Here is a 19259-nt window from a genome sequence, read left to right on the forward strand (position 1 = left end):
GGACGGGGCTCTGAGCAACCTGATCTAGTTGAAGATGTCCCTGCCCACGGCAGGGGGGTTGGACTAGATGACCTTTAGAGGTCCCTTCCAACCCAAACTATTCTGTGATTCTATGATTCCTTCAGATGCCCCAGGTGTCTCGCGAAGGGTTCTGGGTTTGGGATGTTGTTAGTGGCTGGTTTTGCGCTTGTCTATGTTTGTGTCTAGCCATGGGATTTTCTGTCCCTGCATTATGTTTATATTTACTGTGCCTCACACAACAAATCTTTTGGTAGCTCTTCTTGGAGATGTAGTTAGTTTCTGAGGAGAAAAATGGTGTCACCATGCCCAGACCTTTACAGGTCTAGCAGTGCTTGGACTTTGTCATCCCTAGCTCCACGCTGAAGCTGCTACAAACTGCAAGCCAGGCAAAACTGTGACTCAGTGAATGTCCCTCACCTATGTTTTGCTACAGCACAAAACAAATAGCATCTCAGTTTGTGACTGCAGGCTACATCTACTGATTAAACTCACTGAGTGTAAGTAGTCCTGACAGCTCTATCAGTGGGATGTTTTACGGGGCTTCAGCCAACCTAGCACAGAAGATAACTGCCGGGATTTCTGCCTGGCGTTTATGCACCACTGCTGGCGTGGGATTGTTGCAGTCAGCATGTGTGAAGGCACGGCCAGACGGCAGCATGCAGGCTGATGGAGAGGGCAGGGAGGGGCTAATACTGAAATTGTACCTTATGGGGGGGAAGGAAGAAGGCAACACGTTGATGAGACCTGAGCCTGCAGAGGAGGAAAGAGGAAGGCATCAGGACAGCTCCTTCTCAAGCACAATGGTCCTGGTTGTCAAAGACGGTGTTGGCACCATGGGACCTGGGACACAGTTGTGGCCCCTGGCTGTGCACCCCGGCCGCATACTAGCTGTACTAGCTAAGTGGGAGCCATCCTCCGTCGCTCTTTGGCAGAAAACCTGGGACAAATGATCCAGTAAGAACAAGGCTCAGATATTACCTTATTTCATCACATCTTTGGTCAGGATTTCTCCTGAAAGTAGAGAAGAAACTTTTGTAGTAAATAAAAACACTGTATTTCAAAAGATCCTACAGGGTAAATCTGCGAATAGTTGTTCTACTGCTGATGAAACATGCCCAGGTCCATTAACAGAGAAAACAATTTATTCCCAAGAAATAAAACTACTGAATGATGAAATATTAATTTAGATCATGGGCTTTGTGTCAAATAGATTACCTTTCCATTTATGAACTAGAAAAATTGGGTTTTTCTCTTTATCCTTTTAAAACTTCTTTAGCAATGTTATGAATTGTTAGAGATGGAGCTTTGGCAGTTCTAATTCATGAGCTGGGGAATTAGGTTTTAATTCCTTTTCCTGCCTTAATATCTTTAATAAATCAGAGATTTGTCCCCTATCTTATTTATTTTTTGGGGGGTGGGGAGGTGAATGAAGTTATAGGGAATGTTCAGAGATATGTAAGAGTCTCAATGCGGAATGAGCGGGGCACGCTCAGGCACACAACTGGGAATAAATTTACTCTCTTTCTAATTTCCTTGCAATTTTTGCCCTGTGGATCATTTGAGCTGGAAGAAGTTTCCGTCAAAGTGTTAGAAATAGCGCATTTCCCAGGTGCGTGTAAACTCCTGAGCACAATTCGGTCCTCCTCGCCTCTGTGAGAGTGGAGCTTGCTCAGCACCGCAGGGAACTGAGCCTGCCTGTGCATGCACTACCGCATTGCACAGTGCTAGGGCTGTAAGGAACGTGATGCTTTCCGATGGGACAGAGTTTGGGCTACTAAATCCAAAGCTATTATCTCTGGACATGCAAGCCCTGAAAATTTCTCACCCCTAGTCTCGCACCTCCTTTTCAGAGGTATTTTCTACCACTGTTTTTGAACTAAGGTGGAATTGGAGATATGCTGATGCTACTCCAGTGCCTGGAAAGGCAATGTGGCTGTATTAAGAGCATGAAGCTGCAGAGTGGCATTACCAGAGGATGAGGCTGAAAACCTGGATCCTCAGGGTCAGATGTGGAAAAATAAATCCCAGTGAAGGGATGCACCATTTCTTTGGTGTCCTGAAGAACCAAGCTCTTTGATGCAGAAAAAATGTTCACAGCCATTTCTCCCATCCCCAAGGCCTCTTCAGATTGGTTTTGCTCGTGTACCTCATATTTATTCTTGATGAACAGAGAGTAGAAATAGTTGTTCTTCAGGAATGAAACCTGTCCCACAGAGAGCTCAGAAACCTTGCACACTTCTGTACGAACCACTCCATTTCTGAGCTCATAAGGAGAGTATAGGCTCCGGGGGAAGGGCAGGGGAGGGATGAGAAGGAATTTCACCCAAACAGGTTAGGTTTGCTGTTCATTACTTGCTCTCATTTAAAAGGTTGCCGTTGTCCAATCAAGACTGAAGCAGCAGCACCCCTGAGAAGTGTCTGTAGCAATCACATCTTGACGAAAAGTGCTTACAAAATCATAAAATGAAGAAAAATGTGAATAAGTTCTAAAGCCTGGGGGTCTTATTCTTCCTCTTGGTTTGCTGTTTGAAGGGAGTTTTGGAAGTTTTGGAAGTAATTTCAGGTCAAACAAAATGATAATTTTCATTTTGGGAGTAATTTTTTTATTCTTTTAAAATTAAATTCAGGCAAATACTGAACTGAACTATCACTTCAAAATGTAAAAGTCAACTTGCTCCATTTTAAACACATTGTAACAAGCCATTATGTTTATTTTCCTCTTTTGTTTGGGTCAAAGGGGCTCATTCTTGTATGTAAAATGATTTTTCATATTCCAAACAAATGTACAGATAATTTGACTGATACAAGAGATATTTATAGTGATACAGTGTTTGTCTGAAAAAAATTCTCTAGTGCTTAAATAAAGGCTTTTTAATAGTGAGTAGAAGGTAGGGCAATTCCCTACAGCCTAAATAATTTTACATACGGATGTAGGCAGTGATTGACTAGGGGAAACAACTAATTTTAATTTCCATCACTTCAAAATGTAAAAGTCAACTTGCTCCATTTTAAACACATTGTAACAAGCCATTATGTTTATTTTCCTCTTTTGTTTGGGTCAAAGGGGCTCATTCTTGTATGTAAAATGATTTTTCATATTCCAAACAAATGTACAGATAATTTGACTGATACAAGAGATATTTATAGTGATACAGTGTTTGTCTGAAAAAAATTCTCTAGTGCTTAAATAAAGGCTTTTTAATAAGTGAGTAGAGGTAGGGCAATTCCCTACAGCCTAAATAATTTTACATACGGATGTAGGCAGTGATTGACTAGGGCAAACAACTAATTTTAATTTCCTCTGCAATTTCTTAGGAAAGGACATCTTAGACTTTTGAAGCAAGTCGTATGATGAACTTAACAGGTTTCATCCTATTCTATAGAATGCTTTAAAAACTGGTTTGCTGACTTAGCAAATGTTTCTCCTTCTTTGCAAACTGAACCAGAGTATTTCCAGTAACTATTCGGACTATGCAAAGGATTCCTAAACATTATTAGAGGTTTCTGACCTTACTGTTTGTGAAGACTTTGATGGGAATGGAACAATCTGGAAATGATAAAATCTGGTGCTCATAATGGAAGCAGAAGAATAGAGATGAAGTGTTTGGTGGTACTCAGCAAATGAAAGACTCATTCCTGGGTATGTATTTCCGACTCAAAAATACAGAATTGTCAAAATGTAGATGCAAGTCCGAAAAGAAAATAGGGACTTGATGTGGCAGGGAGCTGAAAATCTCTTCCATGAGAAAAATCAGCTTTCTCCATGCTTGGATGCCGTGGCAAGAGGACATATATAAATATAACGCAAGAAAATAATGTATTGATTTTGCCATTAAATGTTATAATACATGTTCTGTTGTTCCAGGAAAGGTTAATCGTGTTGCCCAAAAGAGAAACATGCTATTATGTTCTAACCTATTCCTGAAAGTAATGAAAGTACATTTAAAAGGTATTACCCTAGGCTACAACAGAGCGTAGGAGGGGCTAACTATTAACTTAACATACAACATGATGAGAAACAGGCATCAGTGCTTATTGGAGGGCCAGACTTTGCCAAATGGGATTTAAAAGAAAGTTTATTTGTTAATGTACCAAAGGCATCACCAACCCCCTCACTTGTCACCCACCTCTAGTTTCCAGAATACCAATGAGTTTCCTTCATTTCTCCCCCTCCTTGGAGTGCCAGTAGCAGTTAATGTGGAGTGAAGCTGAGACTTTCAAGTAAACAAGAGGAATTTTGGAGTTCACCTTGCCATGGTGAATCACTGTTGCATGTCCCTCTGTGCACTTGATTAATCTTCGCTGCTGGTGCCACCACCCTACGGTCATCCACTAGACAAGGCATCTAGTCAAATCAATCCCCTATTTGTACCTCATGGAGAGAAACAGGCACTTGCAGAAGGCAATTCATCTGAGCTTAGATGCCTGTTTTAGGATCGGATGAATGACCCACTAGCAAAACCTCCTTCTCTTGACTATAGTCTCAGCGGTAAGTTTAGAACAAGTAGCTCATTTTCAGACAGCTAAAGGTAGATGGCTTGGCGTGAGACTAAGATACCTAAATGTAGGTGTTTGTGTATGAGCTATCTGCTAAACTGCTTTTACGGTCAGGGCAGCTGGGGTCAATGCCATCAGTAGAGCCAAGGGAGATGAGCATGCACTGCATCTACTACGGGGTGGGTTGAATCCTTCTCCAGGCTTCTCTGACTGTAAAGATAAGGGTTGCAAGAAAAAACTGATCAATTCATGCATTTTAAACCAAAATCAAGATCAGAGTGGTTTATTGGTTTGTTAAAAACATAATTAATCGGCAATCAATGAACTATACATTCAGGGTCAATAGTAGCAATACAACAAATAAACCACAATAGGAGACGCTTACACAAGATTAATATACCACTACAGACTTCTAAACACTCCTCTGTAACCAAACCCCCAAATTCCAGTTTTGCAGCCCCACCCCCACTGAGCTGTATGCACCCCCCAGGCCATGTGGGCCACAAACACAACCCCCCCTGGAAATGTGGGTTCCCCTGCTTCACAACCCTTCTGAGGGAGGTGTAGGTGCTCCAGCTTCATGTGTACCTGTGCTGCAGCCTACAATCCACTAACATGCACACCGATGAGAAAGCTCCCATGAGTTCCCCTGGATGTGCACCCCAGGTGAGGGTCCCCCACCCTTAGGGCAGGCCTCTGAGGTGTCTAGAACCAGTCCTGGGGTACCTGAGACATACTGGGAAGGCTGGTGGATATGACATGGGACATACGTGATGTTCATGCCACTCTGGGATAGCAGCTGGAGGTCAGATAGGATATCCCAAAACATCTCAGGTGACACTGGACACCTACATCTGGGCAAGTGAAACCAAGCTACGTGTTCTTCGCTTCATATATGCATCAGCGTCTGTGTTCAGATGGACTGTGATCAGTCCTAGAGGCTAAATACCATGATCCCATGAAAACTCAGATTTCATGCCTTGCTGCTTGTGTCTACAGGCTTCCCGCTCTCGCAGATGTTTAATAGCTTTTTTCCCTTTAGCTGGAGTTCCTCTTTCAGTGAAAGAAAAAGGTAGCTCTATAGGTTCCATGCTCCAGTCCCTCCATCACCTTTGCCGTTAAGTACAATTTTCCTAAGAGCTGAGGAGGGAGTGATGGAGAGACAGGAGACATATCCAAGAGTGCAGGAAGCCTCTGAGTGCTGAGGTATGCCCTTTTTTGAGAAATTGTCAGTATATGAATTGATTTCTATTTCAAGGAGTTCAAAGCTGGCCAGCAATTAACCATTTCCAGGAATTACTGGCTGACCCCTGAAGTATAATGCACAGGGAAGACATTTTCACTGCCAAGCCTGCTGTTTCATTCAGCGTTTTGGGTAAGGAGTGCTGATTAGCTAGACAGGGTCAGATCCTGACATCAGCGCAATCGGTCTTACCACCATCTGCCCCTTTCTCTTGGGGTCCCCGTGTGAGAGAAAGCAGTGTACGGGAAAGGGGCTCACTAGGCTCTGCCAGGGTGGGATGGTGCAGCGCTGCGAGAAGGTAACGTGTCCTGACCTCCCCAAACCAAAACCCAGTGTGTCCCTCGAGCCACTGAGATGAATATTTTATAGGACCATCCAGGTTGTGTGTGTTCATATCTGGAGAATTTCTCCTCTTGCCTCTGTCCCTTCTGCTTTCATTCCTCCCCTGCCTCAGAGCCACCCACTTCTTCCACATCTTTTCATCCATACTCCTTCAGGAACATTTACTCAATTACTTGGGGATTAGGGGTTGTCACTCACAGTGGGAACGTGCTCCTTGCAGCTCCCCACAGATATGGCTGGCAGAGAGACCTTGTGGATTTCTCAGGAGTAGAAGGGAGGAACGAAGTCTGCCACTTAAACAGACATGACCCCAAACTGGGAATTTGTCTGTGTTCAAGTTTGATGCTGAATGCTATGGAATGGCTAGATCAGCCTCTTTTCCTATTCCTTTTCAGATTGGTTTTGTTTCCGTAATGATCCCACTCAAAAATACCATTGAAATCTTTTTCAACTGAAAAAAAAGACTTTTTAATGACATGGAAGTTTTGATGGAACTGTTTCCATTTTCATTCCTTCTAAAAAAAGAGCTAAAGCAAACTTTTTAAATTTGTGAACAGAAATTTAAATACATGACAAAAGCACAACATTTTCAATGACATTTTTCTTTCTTGTCATGTAAAAAAGATTTTATATATATATGTATATACATATTTATATCTTCCCAAAGCTGCTCTCACAAAGAAATACAGAAGAAGCTTTCAGAAACATTGCAGCTGATTTTTCTTTTTCAAAGCTGGAATGCGATAGTGCTCATGGGGACAGCTGATGCTGATCCTTTTCTCTCAGGGTCCCCACCAGGAGAGGAGGAGTGATTGCAAAATTTACTGCATTAACCTACGATCTCCCTGTGGAACATGTCCTGTCACTTAGTGCTCGAGTTTCCCAGGAATTCAGGTATTCTGGCATGCACTGGTAGTGAACAGAAGAGGTAAATTAAGAAGAGGTCTTTTAGGAAGACCTAAATCCACAAGGCAGTTCGAGGGCTGGGAGGGGCAGTGCCCAGCATTGGTGCTTACAACATCTGCAACTTGTCTGCTGGTGGCATTGGAGCAAAAGCAAGGATTTACCATGAGCTGGCCTGTCTGGCACTTCTTTCATCTCCTGAACATCCCTGTCTCCATCCTTCTTCCTTCCCTCCCTCTCTCCCCATCTCTTCTCCAGAGCACCTCCCACATACAGCCTTACCTTTCCAGCTACAGATTTCAGACTCTTGGCCAAGTTTCCATAGTCATAACTTGGGAATTGCAATGTCCTCTTCTGTGTTCTTTACAAACTTCTCTCTTGATTAGGTACTCCTAATGCTGCTGCAAACTGTGATTTCCCTGGCCCTTCACTTTGAGATGGATCTCTCTCCACCTCCCATCACAGGCTCCATCTTCTCCACTGCTTTAAAGTTTTGCTTTTTTTTGTGAGACTTCATGGTTTTTCTTGGTTTTATCTGCCACTTTTCTAATTAATCAGTCTCCTTTGCTGTCGTGTTACATCTTCAGCTGAGTGCTTTTGGAGATTTTTTGGAACTACTTCCTCCCATTAGCAGGAATTGTGGGTTGCCATCTGCATAGCTACCATATCCTCCTCCTCCAAACTCCATCCTTTCTGACTGCCCACAGATGTTACAGACTCACAAATATTAAGCCCATGGGCAACCACCAAATCCTGTTGTCTGACTTCCCATTAATATCTCAGGGCATTTCACTTCATCTGGTTAATGCACTCCTCGACCTGTGTTTTCGCTCCACTAGCATATTTACATACTGCAAACAAGACCCCTCTCACGCTTCCTTCTGATAACCTAAATGGATCCACCTCTTTAAGATTTGGAGACAAAGGCATTTTCAGGAGCCATCACATTGCTTCATACGTCTTCTACATTCTTCTCAAATTTTGAGCAGCTGTAACACCAGAAGTGCATGCACATTCCAGCACTGCACTTAGCAGCACGCCCTGGATTTCAGTGTCCTGCATGGAGGACAAATGTCTTCCCTGCTCCTTCTCACTGCTCTCCTGGTTTTGCAGCCAAAGATTGCATTAGCATGCTTATAGCCATGGCATCTTTCGGTGTACAGGATGTGATTCCGCTTACACTTGAGCAGCTTCTTCATTATGAATCTGACAACCTTGCCAGAATTAGTGTTTTACAGCATATAGATTCTGTATGTTCCTTACAGGTTTAATCTGCTTTCTGTGTTCCCAGATTTTGCACCTTTCTGTGCTAAAACTTGCGTTGTTAGAGTAGGCCCAGGTTAACAAGCAAACCAGATTGCATTGATGACTGACTGGTACTTTAATTTACCCCTTTAACACTTTTTGCATGATATAAACATTTCTTGGTAGTTTTGTGATATTTTAATAATTCATTTGATAATTTAATTCATTAGCTGGCTGGATACTGCTTGGCCTAGAACAGAAGGAAATTTGTCAAGTATGTGTGATACAGGTGCATCTTCCTGCTCCTCCTGATAACACAACAAAATTGCTTATGGGTCATTTATGTTTGTTCTGGACCATTATTACCCATCTCCCAACCTCCTTCTGATAACTGGCCTATCTGAGTTCTTGCTTTTCTCTTCTTCCTGGCAGTCCTTCTTTAAAACCTTTTCATATTGTTCTTAGGGATGGATTTTTCTCTGGTGCCTTTATATACATTTATAATTTTTCTGTACCTCATTAACTTCTCATTTATATTGATTGCTAGCTACTTTTCTTTTTTTCCCTCCATTTATTATATAGTGCTATTTTATTTCCAGTTGCTGCCTTCCTTCCATTGCTGAACTAGGATGGCCTTTTGCCAAAGTTCTCAGCTTGACATCAGTCAGTCTGCCGAGATGCTGAGACTATTAGCCGCCATCCTGACCAATATTGTCTTCTTGTTTCTTGCTTTCCCCCTTTCCTCCTAGTCAGTCTGTCTGTCTCCAGCTACAGTCTCTTGTTTCCTACTTAGACGAAAAGCTCTTTAGTCAGAGATTTCTGTCTTTGCACAGTATCTACCAGGGTGTGATCCATTGCAAGAACTCAGTAACCCTAAGCTGGTGGATGTTTACCGGAGGAAAAGCTGTAACTGCTTCAGAAAGTACCACCCTCCAGCTGCAACACACAAAGTGACCATGCAACCATGCCTAGATCATTTCAGCATAGAGGAAAGCAGAGTAGCTGAAACTCCTGCTAAGGTGCTTTCGGTAACCTTGTTTCACTTTGCACTGAAAAGGGCTAGGGCTGCTCACCTGGTCGGTTGACTTGCATCAGTCAAGCAGGGTGGTGAAGAAAATTCCTATGGGCAATAATTTCACAAAACTTCTTCAAGTATTGTGTGAGCAAATGATGGGCTGTGCATTATATTGCTCCAACAAGGAATAATGAATTGAACCTGGAGACAGGACACTGCTCCCTTTGGCCCAGGCTTTCTTTGATTGCTTTTCCCATGGGGGAAGTGGGAGAAAGGAGAATAAAAAAGCCTTCACACTCTGATTGCGTTAGAAGCCACCCTGGTGACGTGAATACCTGTTTCCCTTTCTCTAAATAACACACTGCTGCATGTCATGATCAGTGGCTTTGACTAATGTAATTATTAAACGCTCAAAAGTTGTACTTGCGTTTGTCAAAACAGATCAAAGTTATGCTTTTATTAGTCTCCATACAAGCAGTGTGGCTCTGATAATACACCAGTTACTACTTATTATTCAATTGGTACGAAAGGAATGAAAGAAGAAAAAGTGGGTTTGTGTGTGTGTAACGCTATTCTTCAATTAGTTTGCTTGCGGTTTTCAGCATTAAATTGGATAAGTGAAAGATGGTGGATAGGACCCATCTGCCAGGAAATTGCTAGCATGTGGCCATCTGTTGCTATCCTGCATTTGATCAGTGGTACAGAGTGTGTGTTGATTAATTCATTCAAGTCCCTCTGAGGTACACAGTCTGCCTAAGAACATACATCCTAATAAATAAAAACTCAATCAGTGAAAAGCACTTCGTGCAAATATTGAGTAATGCCACTATTGTGTAGAACAAACATGAGGGATTCTTGCCCTCTCTTTCTCCCTCCACTCCCCCCACCAGCATGGCTAGGATCCCATCTGAAAGAAAACCAGCTCACATGCTCTGGAGGAGCCCTTCCCACACATATTGCAGATCTCGCTGAGGTTGAATGTCTAGATGCCACGGAGAGAACAGACTAAATTCTTGGCAGTTTTAAGCCCAGTAATGACAGGGAACTTTCACCGAGACCCAGTCCATCAGCTCATCTGAGGTGACCCTCGTCCGGTTCTCCTCCTTTCTTCAGGGGCCTGCAGGCTCAACTCTGCTCGTAGGGCACCTGCTGAATAAAAGCAAATCCCAGCATACCCTCAGGCCATATCAGAGGCACAGCCGAGGCCAGCCAAGAAAAGCAGTGCCAACACGGAGACCCTATAGTCATCCGCACGGGGTGCCGAGCCTGAATGTGTGTATGCTGCCCCCAGCTTAGGAAGAGGATCTGCATTTGTTAAATGTCCTATCTATGGGCTTTCCAAAGAAAAAGCCTTTTTTTGGAAAAGAAATTTTTGGCTCCTTTTGAAATGGAAAAGGATAAAATGTTCCAGGTGACCAAAGTTCATTTCTCTCTCTAGCTTAAGATGGATAAATTAGATCTTTTTCTCTGTTTCAGGATGGTTACAATTTTCAAAAACTCATACACTGTTTCCCTTCCAGCCCTAATCCTCAACATATTCTATATACCTCCTCTGTTTCACTCCAAATCTCACCTCCCAGAGCCCTCTCCAGTTCACACGGACCTTTCCATGTCAGCAGAAGTGGATAGTCAGGGCATCCCAATACCGGTCCACAGACCTTCTAGGGAGTCACATAGTTTGGGATTGCAACAAAGTGGATGGAGGTGAGCTTCAGGATGCCACCAAGTTGTCAGACGTAGGTAGAAGGCTAACAGTGGAGAGGGATGCATTTACAATGGCTAGTAAGCTCACTGGAAGTCGTAGCCAATATTTTGAACTGCTTGTGCTTCAGGCATCAGAAAAAATATTAACAGGTATTCAAATGTTCTACGATGTTCCTCTATTCTCCAATATTTTATCACGGCACAACATCCACTTGCAAGGTGACAAAGGCCAGACTTCTAAATCCTTTGAGTGAGCAGCTAGAGGATTTAATTATCACAGTATTTACTCTCTAGAGTGCAGAGAATAAATATTTCCATTTGCCAAAGAACTGTTCTAAATCATTTTTCTTATTTTGTGGCTGTTTGGGTAGCACATCACAGCTTGCTTCTCTAGACTCATCATTGCTTTCATAGCCTTGAAGAGGCTTACGATTGTTTTAATACACCAGATCCTTGGGTAAACCCAGTGGTACTATCTGAGGCTTTCATCACGGATGTTACAACTAAAAATAGCAGGCATGCTTAGAAGGCGTGGTGATCAGTTGTATCCCTTGCTACACTGAATAATCCTCTTGTTTTTCTTTTTTCTCAAAGCATGTTTTAAATGTGGGGGTTTCTTTACAGCACTTTAATGGAAAGTTCATAGCCTTTGTCTTTCCTTTTGTCATGCTTAAACTTAGGGGAGTAACAGAGGGACTGAGCAGCAGCAAGAGCTGAGTTAAGAATGCCATCTTCTACAAAGCAAAAGCACAGATTAAGTTGCTTCCAGGGAGAACTATTTACTAGTCAGCCTTCAAATAAAAAAGAGAATGAATAGTATCTCTTAGCAACCCTGACAAAATCCTTGATTTATAGCAAGAAATAAACAGTTAAGTTTTATTAGATACAATCATATAAGTCCTCAAATTAGAGGTAATTCAAAGCTGGTAAAGACCAGAATGGTGTGTTTGAGCCCTTCTTACAGCTCTGTAGTTCAATTTAGCCATCTTTGCAAAATGAGCTGTGTCAAAACTTGTAAAATGTGACTCTATCATTGCAGAAAGAGTGAAATTCACCCGAGATGACAGCAGTCCTCTGCAGCAACCTGGCTCCTGGGAATTTGCTGGGCCCTTCTCCTCCCTCCTCCTCTCCCCAGGCACCTGCAGAAGTTACTCTGCTGCAGAGGTGAGCAAACCCAGAGTTTGGGTGATTTGTGAGTGGGACTGCACATGCCTGAAAGAGACAGGGACTTTGGGGTCTCATCCACTCCCTGGTTGCTGTATCGTGGCCTTGTTCTAGATCTTGAGAATATTTGGATGTTCAGGGACCAAACCCACTGCTTCCTCCCAAAGCAGCTCACCTTTGAGTATGGGGGGACTGGCTGAAAATTCATGCATGGAAAGTCACCAGGTCTCTGATCCTTTCTCCAGCAAACCGATTTCTGCTCCCGGGATATTCTAACCTGACATAATTAACAGCAGAAAGAAATGGCACGAATAGAAAATTACTATCCTTATAAATTTGGTTTTGCTTTCTCTAATGTTCAGGTAGGTGTTTCAGAGGTGGGTAATTGGTACTGCAAAAGGTAGTACGGGAGTTAGTGGAATAGCCCTGTAAACATATTTTGGTTATCTGTGATCACTGTGAAATTGCTTTCTATCAGCACCTGCAATACATCACGTAGGGTGGATAGAATGGAACAAATGAATTGGAGTTTATTTTGATATTAAATAGGAAATCCTCGTGAGGGGAATCTCGGAGAAAAATGTCAAAGTTTAATTGCTTTCTGCATTTTTGCACACACACATACACAGAAACAGCTGGCACAGATTTCCTTCACACCTTCAGGGTTCCAGTGCTCTTCCCACACTCTTCCCATTTCTGGAAACCTTAGCTGGTGGCCTGCGGTCTTCTAAACGCCCCCAGCACAGCAAGATCTCAAACTAGCATTGCAGGCAGCTGAAGAAATGCCCTGCTACCTTCTGGACACCCAAAAGCAGGGCTTTGCGCTGCTAAGCCAGAAGTTTATTTATAGGCATAACTAAACCCAGAGGAATGGTTTCCTTGTGCATGTGGCAATTACCTTGACATTTCTCTTTAACAAAATATAGATTTAGGCAAAAGCAAATGTAGCTTAAATATATATATCTATCCAAAATAGATAACATTTTTGCAGATTTTTTAACACCAGAAATGAAGAGAGTTTGAACAGCTCAAGTCATTGCTCTCACCCTGCTCACATCCAGCCAACAAGCTGCCAGACCAAGGAGCTCTATATAGCCCTGATGTGTCTGGAGACACTGCTTTTCACATTAACCCTGTCCTCAGTTAATATACAAAATCATCATGAGTAACAAAAGACTTTCTGTACCAATGACCCAAGTGGTTTTATGAGTTTTAGCAGGCACCAGCCTCACGTCTATAATACAGGACTGTTTGCTTCCAGTACTGACTTATACTGTTCCCCGAATGCCTGTTTATTACAGAATGTGAGAATGATGGGACATACAGACATCTGTGTTAACCTCACTGTGTTCCCTGTCTGAGTCCTGCCCTAATTAAATTTGGGAGCCTGGTAATTTCTCCATGGACCAGTTTGCAGCACAGACAGCAAGTTCTCTGCTGAGATAATGAAACTCTAATAATCTGTAGGATATGTTTTCCTCGGCGGCAAAGTTTATACTCGGGATTAAAAAACAGCAGAAAAAGCTTGAGCTTTTACCATTTTTCAATCTAGATGGTAACCAGTATTTTTGCAGCTCCCTGGGAATTCCCCCCATGCCATTGACAACACGGTGAATCACAGTGCTCTGCTACATCTGCGATGCTCAAACATGCTGAAGTTCACGGTAATTTGTAACACGCTGTACTGCGCAGCCCTTTAGAAGTCAACATGATATATTTGTTATCCGTAGCCGGTGCTTTTGTTTTTCTCAGTGAGCAGAACGAGAAGCCAGCAATCCCGCTGTGCCGACACGGGGCTGGAGAATAACATGGCTCAGCCTCTGTCCTCGCAGACCAGTCTGCAGGCAGGCTAACGCTGCTCTCAGCATTCGTCTGACGTTCGCTGGGAGGTGCTAAGGGATGCATTATCTTTATTTATTGAGGCCCCCATCGTGACTTGGATCACTCCTTAACAAGGTCACCATAATCACATTGCAATCAGGCTGCCCTTTCCTTTCCCAATCCTGTAATTAGTGTTTGCCCTTGTAACTGGAAGATTAACCACATGACCTACTATTAACCTCTCTTCACCTATTATGGTCTCTTTGGTGTTCCTTTTTAATGCAGATACTGTTGAAACAAGGGCTGTTTTAATTATATTGTATTAACATGGGAGAGATTCTCAAACGTGGGGAATGTGCTGATTATAGATTTAGTGATAACTAGAAGTATCAGAAAGTGTAAGTGTTGTATAATTAGAGAGTAACTGCAGTGCAACAACACACGGTTCTCACTTGGTACTCACTACAAATCAAAGTGGCTCCACAGTACAAATTGGTGTACATAGGTAGACACATTCTCTGTCGCATGGAGTTCCATTCCAGAGCAGTCCAGTCCTGATGCTGACAGTCAAGTGCCAGATTTGAGACCCCCATATCCTCATCCCGGGTGCTTTTCAGCTCTCAGTGGGGGGGTATGCATCCCTCCATTGGGAGGCCTTCACACATTGCCCCAGTGCTTCTCCTGCATCTCCACCAAGGCCTGGAGTTGTCCAGAGACAGCCTGGTCTGGCCAAGGGCAAGATGCAAGAATAAGAGGAAGGATACTGATATCTGCAATTGCATAACAATTATCACAATTATTTTAGTTATTACAATCTGTTAATGTCTCTGAACCAGGCTACCAACTCACAGCCTCCTGAGATTACTTATCCTGTGAATCTAATTGAACAAAGCCTGAATAACTACTGCAGACAGAGCACTAGTGACCAACTGACTGTGTCGTTATTTTGGGACTAAGGGCTCTGAGCCAGCAGGCCTTTCGTACAGCTGTCAGTAGTTCCTTGATTTCAGGGTTAAAAGTGGTTAAAAGAGAAGTGACTGTATAAACGTTTTTGAGATTGCAGTCCACCCAAAAAATACTTGATGTTTACTCACAGGTAAAACAAGCAAAGTGAGTTCTATAAATGATACTCTGAATTATTCATCCAATTTGGATGGTTCATTGGGAACACGCTCTCATACCTTTCTGCAAGCTGCTGAAATGCCAATTACCTTCTCCAGTGTTAAGGCCATGCCCTGCATCACTGCAGGGATGTGCGTATGCACATATATATCTCTCCTGGTCCCTGTACCATGTTCATCAGATCTCCTAATGCCTGATCATCAGGTCAGAATAGCGCTCCTCCTCAGAAATACCCCGTACTCCCAGTTTTACCGAAATGGTTGGAAAAGAAGTGTGTGGATATGGAGTGTATACGGAGTCCCCACTGGCTGCGGGAGGGTGGAGGAGGAAGCCGGTAGCAGCACCTAATAGCTTATTACTGGCTTCTGTTGGTTGATACATAGTATTGTACAAAGTATTTCTTCCTCTTGGGTTATCAGCCATCTGATGCTGTATTTCTCCTCATGCATGGTGCCACAATTAGACTGGACACAAGATGCCTCGTCCACAATTATGTCTGAACTGGCTGACTGAGAGCTTTTTCCGGCTGGTGAGGATGCCCTGACTGCATCTGTGCCTGCTTCCACCAGGGGCCCCATCTGGAGACCGTGCACCCACCTGCCTCACTGCTTGGATGCGGACTGTGAGAAACCTGGGAGCAAACACACCTGACCACTACTCTGCGCTAGTCCTGGAAGTCAGGAAGGGTGTATGATTTCACCCTGTAAAACTAAACAGGCGCAGCAGAGCTATTGGAGTTTCTTTCTGTGCCTCTAATTCAGCAACAGATGAAGTGACTCACGTACGTGTCAGGTCCCGTTCGCCTGGTTTGTATTATTTACCCTGTGTCTATCTGCTGATCCGTCCTAAGCCGGTCCAGGGCTCGACTCAAATCCTACCCAACTCAGGGCGAGTCTTTCCTTTTGGTCTGGGGCCCGAGAGCACAGATGTTCAGGCTCATCCTCCATGAACTCCCCATGAGCTGCAGAGGATCAGACGGCAAAGTCTCTCTCCACGTAACAGGATCACTCGCTGAATTGTGGCCCCAGTGCAGCCAGTGGACGTGGGGCACATGTGCAGAGGGAGAGGTGTCGTGGGGCTGCGGGCATCACCAGTGTGTACACAGGTCTCTCTGCCATGGAGGGTGGCCCCGGATCTCCAGAGCCACAATTCAACAGCCATCGGCACGCAAGGGCTCCCAGTGCTGCCGGTGGTCTTGGACTTTGACACACAGGATATAATTCTGGGGGTAGCTGCTGCAGACATACCAATGGAGGTTGAATTTGGGGATATCCTGCCCCAAAAAAGCAAAATGAAAAATGACAGTGACCAGCTCGGTGGGATGCCATCTTTTCACTTCTGTTAGCACAAAGAAGTAACAAATTTAAGTGGTATTTTAATCTAACAAACAGCTTCATAGCAAGTAAAAAACCCTAAATGACTTTGCATTCGTTGTCAAAATTATCCCTATAAACTGATCTCATAAATCCAGGACTCTAAAAAAATACCTATAACACTTTATGTTTTATCTCTATTACAATTTGCTGTAAGCACAAGAGAAAAATTTTAAAGATGTCTAAAACTTGCAAACAAGTGGAAAAGAGGATTTTTATGACTTATAGTGTAATCTCCTTTCCTCAGCATTTTGGGATATCAAAACTAATAGTTTAATCACACATCTATCTATGCCAGGAAATAAAGGAAAGACACATGTGATATAAAGGGGGAATTAAATCCAAGCAGCTATTCTGTGTGGTCTGGCAATTGGAAGAAAATCATCCATGTTTGCAGCTAATTCAAATTCACTTACCATAGGATGCTTCGTAAAATATTTCATTTTCTACTTAATTTGGCTGCAGTAAGTCTGAACTATACTAACTGATTCTCATTTTTTATCTGCACACAAATGTTTGAATGCTCTCATTTTCTGATTGACAAGGCCAAGGAAATACCTTCCTTGGGGACCTGACAGCGTTGCTGAGATCTCTTTGCGGTTATAGTTTTGCTTTCTGGTGAAGTTCTGGTGGTGCCTTCCCAAATGTTCTGGAGGAGAAGTTGAGAGAACCATGCTGCATTTTCATGTAAAGAAAAATGGTGAAGTCAGGTATTTTCCATGTCCATAATCACGTGCTTCATGAATTTCCCCTGTGTTGTTGAGGAATAAAGTATCTGATATGGTTTACCTGGGAATGTTGGTTCACCTCTCCAATCTGGGCCCAAAGCATGACTACTTCCCCATCATCTGTGGCAGTATAATTTTCCATACTGCACACGTCTAGCAGGACAGTAGATGACACCCGGCATGGACGGGAGAGAGGGCAAAGTCTTCCATTTTGCAGTAGGATGGCAGCAAGTACTGGAGCTCTGCTGGTAGTAGTACATGGTGATTTTTTGCAGGCTTATGGTTGAAGCTGCAGGCAATTAGCAAACTTCTTAAAGTCCTGCAGGAATGTATTGTATTCAGGTGGAAGGATGCGCTGGGCTGTAACTTTCCTCATCCCTGCCACAACACAAAGAGAAAAGGAGTAGAGTAGGAGTATTTATGGCAAGGTTCCTCATGAAATACTGAACAAAGCATTTTTTTAAAGCCATTGCTCTATGCCACTGGACATATTATAGTCATAGCCCTCAGTCTCTTTAAAGTTAGCCATCCCTGGTTTACAATGATAGAATTTTCTTCAAGCCCATCTCTGCATACTTCCTACACTGCTACCTACCTCCGACCTTTCCACCACTGTCCTTTGGCAGCCACTTGCACTGGCTTCTGCTGAGCATTGAGGCGAATGCTCGTTCTTGCCCCTTGCTCTCCTCCACCACTGGGATTCCCTGCAGATTCGCAGCGTTAAACATCCCTCTCACGGCCACTGATAACAAGCCATGAGCTGTGCCCCCTTTTCAACACCAAGAGGAGGCCACTTGCATTGGTCTTAGAAGATCAGAGATACTAATCTGAGTGTGTTATTGCTGTTTGCCGTGCTCTGAGGTGATTTTTCTAAAGTTGTTCTGATTACTCATAAGCCACGTGCTCACATCTTTTGCATGCAGCAGTTTATTTCTTCTGCTTAATGGGAGCTGATGCTGTACATGGAGAGAGGTCTTTTTCTGTGAATCATGTAGAGCATTGAAGACACAATTTGCCTGTGAGAAATCCTGGAGTTAATGTGACCTGACAACAGAAAATTTGGTTCTTCATGCCTAGTTCCCAAAGATTTGCCAACATGAAAGCTACAATTTATGACTAGTGTCGCTGCAGTCCAGTTTTTGAAAGAAAAAAAAATAATTCATTGATTTACATAGAAAACTCTAATTTATGTATTATCAAAGTAAGACCTTCCTGAGCTGGAAAAAGTTAGGTACCACACAGAGAGAGCACTTTCCAGACCTATGGCACTATTTCAGTGACAAAGAAGGGAATGACATGAGCAGGCTGTAATTTCCCCGCAGAACTTGTGTGGGAGTTCAGCTGCGTGCGTGCATGTGTGTGTGTGAGAAAGAGAAAGGGACAGGCAGAGAGAGGAAGAAACTTGCTGCATTATGCATTAATTTGAGTGTATGTAGGCAGAGTACAAGCCAGAATTTTCTCTCTTGGGGGCCCAGAGTTAGGCCTTAATTTTGTATCGAGGTATTTGTGCAGAAGCGCTCCAAATGAATTCCCAGTGTGCACAACTGCCCACTGCTTCAATTATGATCATATTAAAAACACAGTGTTCACTTGCATGGTTTAGTCCACTTACGGATCTGAATGGCTTCTAGGATAATAGGAGCTTGTATTGTAATTGTTCACCCCAAACTTGACCAAACTCCTTTTTTTCTGACTCCTTCTTTCCACTGCTACCAGAAAACTTGCAGCCCAGTAATAAAACCCAAACAAACAAACAAGCAAACAAACAAACAATCTTCCACCCCTCAACAGTTTAGAAGATATATTTGGTTTACTTGATACGAGGCAAGAGGAATCTTATGAGGGCATTGACTCTCTTAACATTTCAAGCCTGGCTCTTTCCCCATAGGGGACAGGGTGGTTTAGACTCAGTCACCACCGTCTTTTGATAATGGAGCTATTCCTGAGAAGTGCTGAGCACCATCCAGCAGCGTGGCAGAGAGGAAGCCTGCTGAGACCCTCTCCGCTCACCTCTTCTGGTTGTCAAAACCTGGGGCAGTGAGAGGAAACCCACAGAGGAATGAGACCCACTTTTGGTAGGT

This window comes from Aptenodytes forsteri, unplaced genomic scaffold (assembly GCF_000699145.1).
Source record: "Aptenodytes forsteri isolate BGI_AS27 unplaced genomic scaffold, ASM69914v1 Scaffold123, whole genome shotgun sequence".
Taxonomy (NCBI): Eukaryota; Metazoa; Chordata; class Aves; order Sphenisciformes; family Spheniscidae; genus Aptenodytes; species Aptenodytes forsteri.